The sequence below is a fragment of the Peromyscus leucopus genome, chromosome X, assembly GCF_004664715.2.
Source record: "Peromyscus leucopus breed LL Stock chromosome X, UCI_PerLeu_2.1, whole genome shotgun sequence".
NCBI classification, from domain to species: Eukaryota; Metazoa; Chordata; class Mammalia; order Rodentia; family Cricetidae; genus Peromyscus; species Peromyscus leucopus.
In genome coordinates this window covers 59,853,822-59,869,754 of record NC_051083.1, presented here as the reverse complement: position 1 = coordinate 59,869,754, position 15,933 = coordinate 59,853,822, and the positions used below count along the sequence as shown (strand labels likewise).

The 15,933-nt window shown below is 39.2% G+C and overlaps 1 protein-coding gene across 8 annotated transcripts in view; it reads right to left on the bottom strand.

The window, feature by feature from the left end:
• Positions 1–15,933, bottom strand: part of Eda (ectodysplasin A) — a 377,498-nt gene that overhangs the window by 17,749 nt on the left and 343,816 nt on the right. The window lies entirely within an intron of this gene.

Sequence of the window (15,933 nt, the reverse complement as noted above, 5' to 3'; positions counted from 1 at the left end):
TGGTCTACCAAGTGAGTTCCAGGAAAGGCGCAAAGCAGCACAGAGAAACCCTGTCTCGAAAAGCCAAAAAAAAAAAAAAAAAAAAAAAAAAAAAAAAAAAAAAAAAAAAAAGAAAAAAGAAAAAAAAGAAAAGAAAAGAAAAGAAAGGCCACAAGGCACAACAAACCCACTATAAGAGTTTATTAAGAGAGGGAACAGAGGGGAATGTGCTTAGGCCTATGGAAATTGTGCAGGGAGAGAGAGGAAGAAGAAGAGGGGGAGGAGTCTGTGATCCACTTTTTATGGATTCCCCCACACATGTGCATATGGGCTTATGTAGCTACGCTATGCATGTGCATAGATTATGTGATCATGCTGTGCGCAAATTATACGACCATGCAGCGCACGGATTACATAGGATGTAAGGCCCCAGGATGACCAAGCCTCCTTCCTGGCTACTGCATAGCGCATGTGCAGCCATGTAGCAACAGATACTAGAAGGGAAAAAGTGTTCTTACAGAAGGAGCGCAATGGCAGTAGTTTCCTTTCTAGTCACTTCTTTATTGTGATTTAATTTGTTAGTTATTAGAACAGTTGCAACCGTAATACATTCATGTCAGGGCCACATGCACTCCCACAGCAATTTACCATAACTTAATAGATGCTTTAAAGGAAATGCCAATAGTTTCATTGGTAGTGGGATCAGAAGTATCTTCTTATGTATTACTTTTAAGGAAAGCAGCTTTAATCAATAGAGAGAACTCTGACTTGGAGTTTATACCCATAAACTAATGCTTCCCTCAACCCTCATCAGAGAAGCTTTTATATATATATATTTTTTTTTTTTTTTTTTTTTTATATATATATAGTAGATAGTAGTTAACACAAAGCCCAGACTGGTCGAGGTGCAGTGAATTAGAGTGCTCAGCTCTAAATGAGAAATCTACATCACACCACCGATCCCAAGGGATCACACCCCACCCAGGGATCATTGTGGGAGAGGGGGCAGAAAGAGTTTAAGAGCCAGGCATGGTGGATAGATACAAGAATGGCTATTCTTTTTATGGATAAAAAAGGGCAGTTGCAGATATGAAATCACAGCACTTGTGACGGCATGCACAAGACCCTCGTAAGCTCAATCCAGAGAATATCCCAGCACAGAGAGGGGAGGTGGGTATGAAGTGGCACCCCTAACTAGGCAGCTGTTGGCAACTGACAGCTGCTGGGAGAGCCAGGGTCCGTTTTCTTTAAGAGTGGGGCACCTGCTGCTGGACCAGGCTCCAGTGGAAGGCCATGCATCAAGAGTATTTGGAGAGCACAAACTGTACTCCCTGGGATAAAAAAAAAATGCAGAATTGGTTGGGTAGAGAAATGGGGTGGATCTAGAAGGAGCTGGGTGAATATGACCAAAATACATTGTACAAAATTCTCAAAGAACTAATAAAAATAAATAAAATATATAGTAAAATGAACAAAAGGGGGGCAGGAAGTTGCCAAGTGGTTGGGCTGAGTTAAGGTCAGAAGTGGGAGTAAATAGGATCAATGTACATTGTATACATGCATGAAACTCTCCAAGAATTAATAAAAATACTATATTAAAATAAAAATACTTTAAAATTAAAAAGAGTTTCAAACTTTATAGCAGACATTCTTGTTACGTGTATAAACACACATAAAAGAGGAACAGATTAATATAAAGTACCCATTAATAAGCACTCTTAGCTCTTTATGCATATTTAGAAAGCTTGTGGACATGTTAATATATATTTTTATTAAATGTGATGAAATTACAATCTTGTTTGATGATTTTTTGTATGTAACGTATTTGCCTGTTGGTTTTTGCAGTGCTGGTGATCAAACCCAGGGATTTGAACACACATTCTATTACCAAGCAACATCTTCAATTTTTCTTTTTCTAGCTAAATAATTATATTTCTACATTCTGTTTCTTAATTTTGTTTTTCAAATTTACTTTCAACTGATTTCTTTTGTTTTACTAGCATATATTAATTATAAACAATGGTTTCATTTGGCCATTTTCTTAAATATAATGATATAATTTGATCACATTCAGCACTCACATTACCCTGTCTCGTCCCCCTGCTATTCTTCCCAATTACATTGTTGTTTTTAATATGGAGGAATTTAATTAATCACTTTTGACGGACATTTAGATTGTTTTGAGGTTTTTTTAATGAAAACTAAAAATTATAATGAATAAAATGTAATATAATATAATATAAAAAGGGTGTTCAAAATCCTTTCTTCTACTTCTTTTCTGGTCACACAAGGGCTCCCATAGAACTTCTCCTTAGTAAGCAATTATCATATCCCTTATAGGGGACACAAAAGTATAGATAAGATTGTTATTAGATTATATCACATTTCCCACAAGCACTAATGAGTACATCATCTCAACAATATAAGGATTCCTTTTTGTTCTAACATCATTCACTCTGTCCAATAAATCCGTCTCATGAATCCCACCATGGGCCTCTAAGGCCACCCCTATTACTGTCACATCCATTCCTTCTCTTCAAGGCCTTGGCAGGTTTCCAGTTTCTACAGGGAAAATGTAAGGGAGCTAGAGCTTTCCCACACTAGAAGCATCTAAGTAACAGAGAGCAAGTCAATAACTCCTTCTCAATTCTAGAATCTGCAAGATAAACTCATCTGTTTTCTTAAGATGCTTCAAAACCTTATCCTTACCTAATTCAGAGGACTACCATTGTCACATGTTGGTTTCATGATAAGAACCAACATATTTCTATAGCTTTCTAATCCCCTCTATCTGTAATCATCATACTTTCTAGATGCAAAACCCCACAGATATATCAGAGTGGGACAGATAGCTGTGAAGAAGTTCAGACTTCTTTGATAAGTGGAAAATTGAGATGAGACAGGCTTTGATCAACATGTACAGACAGTCTGCTTTTTTGCCATTGGGGAAAAAATGCTTTATGATAGGATCAGAGTTAGCATTGCCCAGTGATATTCTAGTTCTAAACCAACCACAGAATGATCATGAGGCAAGTGAGTTTCCTTCTGATTCCTCATCTGCTCTATTAGGGAACACTACATACTCCATCTTTATTCGAGACCTAAGATCAATGAAGGAAAACAAACAAGCTGGAATTCTGTATCCTATTAAATTCTCCCCTAAAAAAGGAGAACTAGACTCTCTAACAATTAAAAATTGAGGAAATTTGTTGCCAGTAGATATTCTTGGAAGAAATGTTAACAGGTCAGGAATTTGGATCTGCATAAAGAAGGGAAGTGAGTTAGAGAACAGATAAGGAAGATAAGAAACGAGATGTAAAGAAGTACCACACCAATAGACATGCTAATACGGAAGGGGACATCTCATAGGCCTCACCCGGACAAAGAACTACAGGAAGCTGAGAAAAGCAAAGAGGGGGGAGAAATAGTCCTTTCTACGAATGAGCCCCCTAATTGGTTATACGAGACCAAGTGATCAGCCCTGAAGTCATATACACACACAAAACTAAATGGACTCAGCAGGTCACACTGACTTAAGTGTGTATATATGTAACAAAGAAAAAGTCCATGATTTTGGGAGGAAGCAAGGTAAGGAGGTACAGGGAGGGGTACAAGGGAGGAAAGGGGAGAGAGGGGGAAATGATGCAGTTAAATTTTATTTTTAAAAGTTAAAAATAATACATTTCAGGAAGTAATATGCCTTAAAACATTTTATTTTTTATTCTCAAATTAGTAGATAACAGTTTTGTTGAAAATAATAATAGGAAATATATATTCCATAGCTATGGATCTGTGAAACAAATGATAGCCAGGGCTGTCCATGTGACAGTGCGCTCATCAGTGGCTACCCAACGGGACAAAGGACTCCCTCCCTCCCCTCTGTAAATGGCTGCTAGCTGCTTCCCAGGGTACAGTGAGCCACGTGTACCTCTCTCCCTCATGGCTGACTGTTGACAGACTCAGCTTTGTGCAGATCCAGAGCAGACAAGCACAGCTGCTCGGAGTTCACAATTGCAATGACTGTGTCATGCCCAGAAGGTAGCATTTCACAGCCCTTCTGCCTATCATCTGCTTCTTATATTCTCTCTACACCTCAGTCATGATGCTCCCTGAGCCTTAGAAGGCGTGGTATTGTTTAGGCCCGAGTACTCAACAGGTACTTATTCTCAGCTATGAGTCTTCTCTCACTGCTATTCATTATACAAGAAGCTTCCCGAAGGCTGAAAATACCATGTGTGTATGGGTATAAATATAAATACAAATATTTAGAAAGTGATTTGATGCCATGTTCATTTAGCAAAACAACATCAGAAAACTCCATGAGTTTTTTTTTTTTTTAAACCAGCTTTATAGTTTCAGGCATTAATTTCCTTCTGTCTGTGGAGCAGGTCTCACATTTATCACAGAGTGGGTAAGGTGCCCTCATAGTACTCATCCACTATTTCACCAGTGGACACATCCTGGTAGGTAGGTGGTATTAAAGGACACAAGGTCAACATCTGGGTGAAAGTATTGATGAGTTTTGTATTGGTGAGTTTTCTCACCTAGCATCCTATATTGCATCTTCTGGCACAATATATGTTAGCCAATACGGAGAGATCTTCCAGTTAAGTTCCAGCTTGATTTGTTTACATCATGTAGCCAAGGTATGTGATGTCTTCAGCTATAGAGTTTTACTGTCTAGTGTAGTGGAATATTATTTAAGGTGTGTTACTTTTGTTTATGTTGCATTTGTTTAACTCTGTGAAGCTGTGTCACTGTGCCTGTCTAAAACACCTGATGGTCTAATAAAGAACTGGCCTATAGGGAGGCAGGAGAAGGAATAGGAGGGGCTGGCAGGCAGAGAGTATAAATAGAAGGAGAAATCTGGAAAGGGAGATGCAGAAGGAGCTAGAGAATAGGAGGACATCAGGGGCCAGTCACCCAGCCACCCAGCTACACAGCAAGCCACAGAGTAAGAGTAAGATTTACAGAAGTAAGAGAATGGGAAAAGCCCAGAGGCTAAAGGAAGATGGAATAATTTAAGTTAAGAAAAGGTAGCTAGAAACTAAGACGAACTTAAAAAAAGTTGTGGTACATATACACAATGGAGTACTACTCAGCAGTAAAAAACAATGACATCATGAAATTTGTAGGCAAATGGATGGAACTAGAAAATACTATCCTGAGTGAGGTAACCCAGACTCAGAATGACAAACATGGTATGTACTCACTCACAAGTGGATACTAGACGTAAAGCAAAGGATAACCAGACTACAACCCACAGCTCCGGAGAAGCTAGCTAACAAGGAGGACCCTAAGAGGGATGCATGGATTGCCCTGGGAAGGGGAAATAGATGAGATCTCCATGAGTAAACTGGGGATGAGGGAGCAATGGAGGGTAGGGGATGGGGGATGAGAACATAAAGGAATGGGATGATCGAGCTGGAGCAGGGACGGAGTGGGAGAGCAATGAAACAGATACCATGATAGAGGGAGACATCATGGGGATAGGAAGAAACCGGGTGCTGGGGAAGTTCCTAGGAATTCACAAGAATGACCCCCAGTTCAGACCAATAGCAATAGTGGAGAGGGTGCCTGAACTGACCTACCCCAGTATCAGATCAGCGAATACCCTGTCATCACAGAGCCTTTCTCCAGTAACTGATGGAAGCAGATGAAGAGATCCACAGCTAAGTGCCAGGCCGAGCTCCAGTAGAAGACAGAAAGAAGAGAGATTCTATGAGCAAGGGGCATCAAGACCATGATGGGGAAATCTATAGAGACAACCAAACCAAGCTAGTGGGAACTCATAAAATTTAGACCAACAGCTGCGGAGCCTCCATGGGACTGGACTAGGCCTGAGCATAAGCAAGACAGTTGTGTAGCTTGATCTGCTTAAAGGGACCCCTGGCAGTAGGATCAGGATCCATCCCTGGTGCATGAACTGGTTTTTTGGATCCTATTACCTATGGTGGGACACCTTGTGCAGCCTTGAGGCAGGGGAGGGGCTTGGATCTGGCTCTACTGAATGTACCAGGCTCTGCTGACTCCCCATGGGAAGCCTTACCTTCTTGTAGGAGGGAATGGAGGGGGGTGGGAGGGGAAGGATGGAGGGGGTGGGAGGAGAGAAGAGGGGGATATGTGATTGGTATGTAAAATGAATAAAAATTTTTCTTAATTAAAAAAAAGAAGAAAAGCTGGCTAGAAACTAAACTGAGCTAAGGCCAGGCATTCATAAGTAATAATAAGCCTCTGTGTGTGATTTATTTGGGACCTGGGTGGTACCCCCCCAAAGAAAGAATAAAAAAACAATAACAACACTTTGGTGTCCAATTTGGGGCTCAAATATCCATTTAGAGCCCGAGAAAGCTAAACAATAACAACAAAAGAGGGCTACAGCTCCTTTAAGAGTTTTGGTCAGACAGTTTCTACCGGTCACTGAGCCCGTGAGCAGCTAGTATGTTAGGTTAGGTGGGAACAAAAAACTAAGTGAAAACACCTGCTGCAGTGCAAGCACTGGCATTCTAGAGTTCTAGGAAGGTTGAATGCAGTTCCTGGCCAGACAAACCTTTTAACTGCTTGGTTTTCACAACCTGAGAAGTGGGAGGAGCCAGCTGAGCTCCTCATGACAATGAGACACATCTGCTTCTGGCAGCACTAATTTACTTCAGAGATGATGGGCATTGAAGAAACTCCATACAGAGTTTGCTTTTATTGTGGCAAGGTTAGCCGCTGGGCAAAGAAACTTCTTGCCTTTAACTGCTGACAATGTGCTGTGAAGTCTGGACATGTAGGACACACAGGAAAATAAGACTGTTGAACTTTGCCAAAACAAGGCAGAACAGTCCAAAATTCTTGCTTCATAGAAGTCTGCCGGATACTCTAGGCCTGTAGGCTGAAGATGGACGCCCCAGCGTTGCAGAGGAACTTTAGGTGACTGTCCAGGCAGCCAAATGTCTCTGTTGTTAGGTAATATTACATCCTTCTGGGTCTTTGATGGACTTTAAGACTAGACAGTTACAGTTGCAGTTTTTCTTAGTTATGATAGAAAGTAAATTAGGTGTAAAATTTTGGATTCACTAAGATAGGATAGATAACGCATTATTTTCCCTGAATATGCTAACTAGACATGGACAGAATATTGTGATTGTAATCCTTACTTGATAATCATTATTATATATAATCTTACTATGTTTAAGTTAAAACCCTTTCATTTTTATTCAGACAAAAAGGGGGAAATGTAGTAGAATATTATTTTAAGGTGTGTTACTTTTCTTTATGTTGCATTTGTTTAACTCTGTGAAGCTGTGTACTGTGCCTGTCTAAAACACCTGATCATCTAATAAAGAGCTGAACAGCCAATAGCAAGGCAGGAGAAAGGATAGGCGGGGCTGGCAGGTGGAGAGAATTAATAGGAGAAATCTGGAAAGGGAGGTCTAGAAGGAGCTAGAGAAGGGGAGGACATCAGGGGCCAGCCACCCAGCCACCCAGCCATCCAGCTACACAATCAGCAAGCCACGGAGTAAGGGTAAGATTTACAGAAGTAAGAGAATGGGAAAAGCCCAGAGGCAAAAGATAGACAGGATAAGTTAAGGAAAGCTGGTTAGAAACTAAGCTGAGCTAAGGCTGGGCATCCATCAGTAATGATAAGCCTCCATGTGTGATTTATTGGGAAGCTGGGTGATGGGCCCCCCCCCAAGAGAGTAAATAAACAACAATAGCCTAGTTCTGTTGGGAAACCAAGAATGAGGGCAATAGCTTGTGTTGCTTTGGAGGGCTGTGATAACTTCTTGATCTTCAACTCATATGTCTTCTTATATCCTTAGTTTTGGTTAACTCTCTGTCTCTATCTCCTCCTGTCCTTTGACTTTCCAGACCCCTTCCCATTTAAATGTTACCACCCTAGTAGTCTTCCCCGCTGTACTTTCATTTCATATGAGTTCTACTGTTTGTCCCATTCAGGCCTCTTTTCCCAACCCACGGCCCTTATACAACCTCCTGTTCTACATAGATATTCTAAGTTAAACAAAAAAAATCTAAAATTCTGAAATTATGATCTACATATGAGAGGGGACATGCAGTATTATCTTTCTAGGCCTTTTCCTCAGTATAATTTTTCCAGTTCCATCAATTTTACTAAAATATTCATAATTTCATTTTTTAGTATTGAATACGAAATTCTATTGTGAAGTTATATCATAAATTTTCATTATGCCTTTATCAGTTGATGGACAGATGTCTTATTTAGGGTTTCTATTGCTATAATAGAACATTACAATCAAACGCAACTTGGGGAAGAAAGGATTTATTTCAGCTTACAACTCTCAGGTCACAGTTCATCACTGAGTGAAGTTAGGGCAGGAACTCAAGGCAGGAACCTGAAGGCAGGAACTGAAGCAGAGGCCATGGAGAATGCTGCTTACTGGCTTGTTCATGGCTTGCTTAGTCTGCTTTCTTATACAACTCAGGACAACTTGCTCAAGGGTAGCACCACCCTGCCATAGAATGGGCCCATCCAATCTAGTTGGGTGCATTTTCTCAATTGAGGTTTCCTTTTCCTGAACAGCTCTCACTTGTGTCATGTCAAAAAGCGGCCAACACAAAGTTTAAGCTTATTTGTTTTCCTTATTGGTTTTCTTTTGCGAAGCAATCATGAATGAACATAGATAGACGTGCAGGTATTCTGTCATAGAGTCCTTTGAGCATATACCCAGGAATGGCATAGTTGGGTCATATGGCAGACCCATTTCTAGCTTTTTGAGGACCATACATACTGATTTCCACAGCGACTGTACATGTTTACACCCTCACCAACAGTCTCTTTCCCTACATTCTCACTAGCATTTGTTGTCCATTTGTTTTCTTCTTAAAGACCACTGTAACTGGGGTTAGATGGACTCTCAAAGTGGGTTCTGATTTGCATTTACCTGACCACTAGAGATAGTGAACACTTTTTTTTTTTTTTTTTTTTTTTTGGTTTTTCGAGACAGGGTTTCTCTGTGTAGCTTTGCACCTTTCCTGGAACTCACTTGGTAGCCCAGGCTGGCCTCGAACTCACAGAGATCTGCCTGGCTCTGCCTCCCGAGTGCTGGGATTAAAGGCGTGCGCCACCACCGCCCGGCCCTTTTTTTTTTTTTTTTTTTTTTTGGTTTTTCGAGACAGGGTTTCTCTGTGTAGCTTTGCGCCTTTCCTGGAGCTCACTTGGTAGCCCAGGCTGGCCTCGAACTCACAGAGATCTGCCTGCCTCTGCCTCCCGAGTGCTGGGATTAAAGGCGTGCGCCACCAACGCCCGGCAGTAGTGAACACTTTTAAAAGTGCTTATTAGCCATTTTTTTATTTCCTCTTTTGAGAACTCTTTATTCGATTTCATAGTCCATAGATTGTGGTGTTTTCTTGAAGTTTAAGGGTTTTGAGTTATTTGTATCCTCTAGATATTAATCTTCTGTCAGGTTTACAGCTGGCAAAGGTTTTCCCCAATTCTCCTGGTTGCCTTTTAACTCAATTAACCATTTCTGTTGCAATACAAAAGTGTTTTAATAAGGTCCCATTTGTCAGTTGTTAGCCTTATTTTCTGAGCAATCAGTGTCTTATTCAGAAAGCTTGTACTTATGCCTATGTCTTGTTGTGTACACCCTATGTGTTTAAGCAGTTCCAAAGTTTCAGGTGTTACACTGAGATCCTAGATTCATTTGGAGTTCTCTTTTTCATGTGTGTGTGTGTGTGCAGGGTGTGAGATATAGACCTCACTCCCAGTTATACAAAGGTTTTACTTCCACAGATTCTTAATCCAAAATATCACATGAACAGTCTGGTTAAGAGTTTTTGCTTCTTCACAAACTTCACAAGCCAGACCTCCATCACCTGCATTTCTCCTAACAGTATCTTCCAAATTCCCAGAACAGTTCATTAAGCTCTGAGCACTCAATGGTTTTCTATCCTAAAGTTCCAAAATTCTCCTCCTTCCTCCCACAGAATATTCCAAGCCATAAAAGCCACATGGTCAGGTCCATCACAGTGAGAGCCTACTCTCTGGCACTGATTCTTATTCTAGTTTGTTTCCCTGTTGCTGTGATAAAACACTGACCAAAAATAGCTGGAGCAGGAAAGGGTTTATTTGGCTCACATATCCCAATCAGGGGCCATAACTGAGAGAATTCAAGAAGAGGAGACAGGAACCATGTTTACTGGCTTGTGGGATATTCTCTTTCCAGGTGACTCCAGTTTGTATCAAATTGACAAAAACTAAACCCTAGTACACATGCCAACACTAACTCAAAAACAAATGAACTATACATTTTTAAAATAAATTTTCTAGCTCTAGGCTTTTTATTACAATAACAGAAAATGAACTGAGACAACAACCAGGAGGGATTTATTTCTTATATGTAAAGCTAGATTAACTTAAAATTAATCAATTCAATCTATCTTATATCAATAAGCTAAAGAAGAAAAATCAAACAGTCATATCAATAGACGTATCAATAAAATTCCACACATCTTTATGATGGAAAAATTCCATCCACTAGGGGTCAAGGGAATTTCCTCAATTTAATTAAGAATTCTATAAGAAATCCTATAAACCACAAGTTGAGGACAAAGAACAAGTAAAGGACATCTTTTCTCACCACTATAATTTAGCAATCATTCCAGAAATCCTAGCTCATGTGACAAGGTAAGAAAAGGAAATAAAAGGTAAGGAAGAACTAAGACTGTCTATTCATAAATGCTATAATTTTTCTAGTAGAAAATCTTCAAAAAAAATTCTCCTAGGGCTAAATAGAAATTAACATAATGTTTCACAGTTAAAAGTCTAATATATAGAAGTCAAATTCGTTCCTACATATCAGTAATAAACAACCAAAAATTGAAATAAAAGATTACAGCACTAGTTACCTTAGAATGAGAAAGAAGAAGGGGTGGTATTTTGGTATAGATTTAACAAAATATGAGTAAAAATAAAAAAAGATGTAATATTGTTAAAATGTCACTTCTTCCAAACTTAACCTATAGATTACATGCAATTATAATGAAAATCTTAGGAAGATTTGTAGATATTAACAAACTGAATCCAAAGTTTATACAGAAAGGTAACAGATACAGAATATCAAATATGATATTGTGGAATTAAAAAAAATAAAGTTGGAGACCTGCCCTTCTTTGATTCAAAATTTACTATAAAACTAGCAATCAAACCACTGTGGTATTGTGAACCAACAGACACAGACTAGTGAAATAGAATACAGAACATAAAAATAGACCTGCAAATAGAGTCAACTGATCTTTGACAAAGGAGAAAAGGCAACCCAAGAGAAAAATGATAGTTGTTTTCCTACATGGTGCTAGAACAATTGGGCATCTACACGCAGACAAGTGAATCTAGACAGACTTTATACCTTTCACAAAATTAACTCAAAAGGGGTCAGAGATCCAAGCCTTAAGCACAAAGCTTTAAAAATCTTATGAGACAACATAATAGACTTGTAGTCAACTTTGGGCTTGCTTATGAGTTTTTAGATGGAAAACCAGAAGTATAACTGGAGGGAAAAAAGTTAAGTTGGTTTTCATCTTAAAATTAAAACCTCTTCAGAGAGTGGAATCATTAAGTGAACTTTTAAAAAAGCTGTGGATATCTGGCGTGATGGTACATGCACTTGGGAGGCAGAGGCAGTCAGATTTCTGAGTTCAAAGCCAACCTTCTCTATAGAGAGTGTTCCAGGACAGCCAGGGCCATACAAAGAAACTCTGCCTCAAAAAACAAAACAAAACAAAACAAAACAACAATACACACAAACAAAAACAAAAAATAAACAAACAAAAAGAAGCCAGAGAAATATTTGCAAAAATACATGACACATGTCTTTTATAAACTACTTTTATCCAAAAGATATTTGAAAATAAAAAAGAAGGAAATGGAGAACTCAATTAAGAAATAGGTAAACATCTAAACAGAAAACCCAACAATCAGGAAAGAATCAAATTAAGAAATGTATAAAGATGTGAATAGACACTTAACTAAAGAAGATACTAGGAAGAAAAGATATTATTTATTTGTGATGGTGAAATTGCAATTTAAGATGATGAGACAGTAGTACACAAATGGCTGAAATCGCAAACACTGACATCACATCTGTGAAAGAATATGAAGTTACAGGAACTGCCAGTGCACTGCTGGAGGGAATGCAAAGTGGTACATTTGGGAAACCAGTTTGACAATTCTGTAGAAATTGACCCACAAATCACACTCCTAAATATTTACTCAAAGGATCTAGAAATGTCTGGTCACACAACTTGCATACAGATGCCTTTAATCAACATTATTTATTATTGGCCCAAACTGTGAGCAACTAAGATGTTATTTAACATATGATTGGATGGACAAATTGTGATATATCCATACAATGAAATATTGCTCAGCAATACGAAGAAATGAGCTTTCAAGCCACATATGGATTCAGAGAAAACTTAAATGCATATTATTAAGTGAAAGAAGCCAGGCTGAAAACTCTATGTACTATCACATGACACTCTTGAAAGGGTCAACTATGAACAGTAAAACCATCAATGGTTGCCAACGGAAGAGAAGAAGGTGACTATATGGGAAGTCTTTCTGTTCAATTTTCTATGGATCATAGCTCTTATAAAAATAAACTATAACTATAAAATATGTTAATAAAATACATACTAGTTTAGGTCAGTTCATGATGGGGTAGCCAAACACCCTAATTGTCATGCTAGAAACCCCGTCCAATGACTGAGGAATCTGGAGGCAGACATCCACAGCTAGGCCCCGGGTGGAGCTCCGGGAGTCTAATTAGCGAGAAAGAGGAGGGTTTATATGAGCGAGAATTGTTGAAACCAAATTTGGATAAAGCACAGGGACAAATAGCCAAACGAATGGAAACACATGAACTATGAACCAATGACTGAGGTGCCCCCAACTGGATCAGGCCCTCTGAATGAGTGAGACAGTTGATTGGCTTGATCTGTTTGGGAGGCATCCAGGTAGTGGGACTGGGTCCTGTGCTCATTGCATGAGTTGGCTGTTTGAAACCTTGGGCTTATGCAGGGTCGCTTGGCTCGGCCTGGGAGGAGGGGACTGGACCTGCCTGGACTGAGTCTACCAGGTTGATCTCAGTCCTTGGGGGAGGCTTTGCCCTGGAGGAGGTGGGAATGGGGGGTGGGATGGGGGGAAGTGGAGGGGGTGGGAGGGGGGAGAACAAGGGAATCAGTGGCTGATATGTAGAACTGAATTGTATTGTAAAATAAAATAAAATAAAATTAAAAAAATATATATACTAGTTTAAAAGTAAAACCTACCACATGTAATTCATCATGGATCTTTTAGCTTTAGACCAAAGCTTCACACCTTTAGCCTCTGTATCTTTATTCTGTCTGTCCTCTGTGCTTGCAAAGTTCTCCTTCAAGCTTCACTTTCTTTCAGTGTCTACTCATCCTTCAAGATGCATCTTAGACATCAGTTCTTCTCTGTCCTATGATGTACTGTTCCACTTATCAAATTGTAATCTTTTATTGTGTGTTTTACTTACTATATTGTTAACTCTTTGATGGTAAGGGCTATGAATTGTTCTCCTCTGTGTCTAAACCATGTCTTCTTATAATAGGGGTTCAAAAATGTTTGTTTGATTAACAAATGAATGGCTGAGGGAGGAGGTAATTATAGATGTGAACCAAGATTCTACAGACTCCAACTTACTGCACCTTCCATTATGCTGAATCATCCATACCAAGTATATTGACAAATAATTTCCAAAATTGTCCATTTGTACAATTTGCATAATTGTATCAATTTATAGAGTTTTTTGGTGTAAATGAAAGGGATGTATGTGGAACAAGTACTCAATAAATATTCATTTTATTGTTTGTTGGTTGTTCAGGAAGTATATATAGATGCCTTCTATTCTTTATGTAGAGAGCAATTCCAGGGACTAATCATGATCAAAAATTTTTCAATACCATTTGGTAAAGAGATAAGAGGAAAGAAAAGGGAATGGATGGCAGATGAGTAGGTATAGAACTAGATACTTTTATTTAAAAGCGGGAGGCAAAGGGGCTGAGTATATAGTTCAGTGGTAGAGTGCTAGCCTAGGGTCAATCTCCAGTGCCACAAAAGCAACCAAACAAAACACCACACAAATGTACCAACATTGTTTATGTCTTCGAATCTTGAGATCTTAAGAGTTTCTTTACTATTCTACTTTACACCATTAGAATTATAAACAGAGAATGCACAAATAAGTGTGGCAAGCCCAATACATTTGTAGAAGATGGAAGCCATTAGCTTCAAAGAAGAGTGAGAATTCTGAATGAAAACCACATGGAATGTCCATGTTCAGAACTCAGATTATGATTCCAACATCTGCTGTGAGCATGAAAAAAAGTCCAGAAAAGGTAGGGCTGTGCAAGTTGATCCCACCCTACTCCATCCCACCCCAGTCTCAAGTATTTCTGTGAGAAGGTTTGCATTCTTCATCTACCAATGTCCTTTCTATGCTTTAGAGCAGAGGCCCATCTCTGGGTTTCAGGCTTCACAAACCTGACTTAAGTTATGAGCAGCTATGAAATTTTCTGGCTCACTTCTCTCTTGGTTTTGGAAAGACTCAAAAAATATTACTGTGGTTAAGGCAACAGTAAACCAGTCCCCCCTAACTGCTGACAGTTCAGAAGCTTAATAGTGCCTTAAAGTTCCATAAGGGATAGGTTTGTGTTATCAAAGATGTGCCCAAAGTGACAAACATGTGCTCCTGCTAAGGAAACATTCTGCACCATTGAGTCTTTGGTCACAAGTGGTTAGGATGAAAAAAGCTAGGCCTAGGAAACAATCTATGAAGATGAATTGAGAAGTAATACAGTGTAGTGCAGCCTTAAATATTTGTGTGTGTGCATGCTTGAATATATGTGACTGTACATGTATGTGCCCTTATCTGCACATATGTGCAGGTTTGTGTAGAGGCCACAGGTCAGCCTTGGGGTCATTCCTGAGGAGCTGGTCACCGTGTTTTTCTTTTTTGGTACATTTATTTATTGCTTATGTTTCTCTGTGTGTGAGAGATTACTTGTATAAGCATGGGGACATATGTTCCATATGTATGGAGGTTAGAAGATAAGATAATTTGTAGGTACTTGTCCTCCCCTTCCACCACATGGATCCCAGGAATTGAATTCAGGCTGTCAGGCTTGGTGATAAGTATGTTTACTTGCTGAATTATCTTGCTGGCTCCATTTTGGCTTTTGATACACAGTCTCTCACTGGTGCCTGGGGCTTGCTGATTGTCTTAGGCTGGTTGGCCAATGAGCCCCAGGGATCTTGTTGTCAGCTCCTCTCTAGTGCTGAGATTATAATCATGTACTACCATACCCAGATTTTATGTAGGGGCTAGGGTTTCAAACTTAGGACCTCATGTCTGTATGATAAGTACTTTACTAACTTTTGGGATCTCACTAACTTAACTAACTAACTTAACTAACTTCTGGCATCTCGAATCAGGGTCTCATGTAGTCGAGGCTGGCCTTGAAACCCTGTTTCCCCTGTCCCCATCTCCCAAGTTCTATACCTTTGTAGTCCTCCATTATAGGGAATATGAGGGAGCTGTATGATATTAACAGATGTTCTTGTAAAAAATGACTGGTTAAAGAGAGTTTAAGAAACACAACATTAAAGTAAAATAGATTTTTTTTCAACTGAAGACTTCTCATATCTTTCAATAAATACAGTAGTGGGAAATGAGACTCTATATAGACAACATAAACATGTAACATTTACCAAACTTCTTTGGCCAAGGAATCTTTCCCAAGAATTATCTATCTTTTGTTGAGTTAATACTTTGGCTTATACTCTTTGGGAATATTGGGGTTGTAGAAAGATCAAGAGCTTTGTTATCATTTCTGAACCAGGTTTGAATTCTAGCTCTAACATTCAATACCTGTATGATGTTGGGCACGTTACTCTATCTC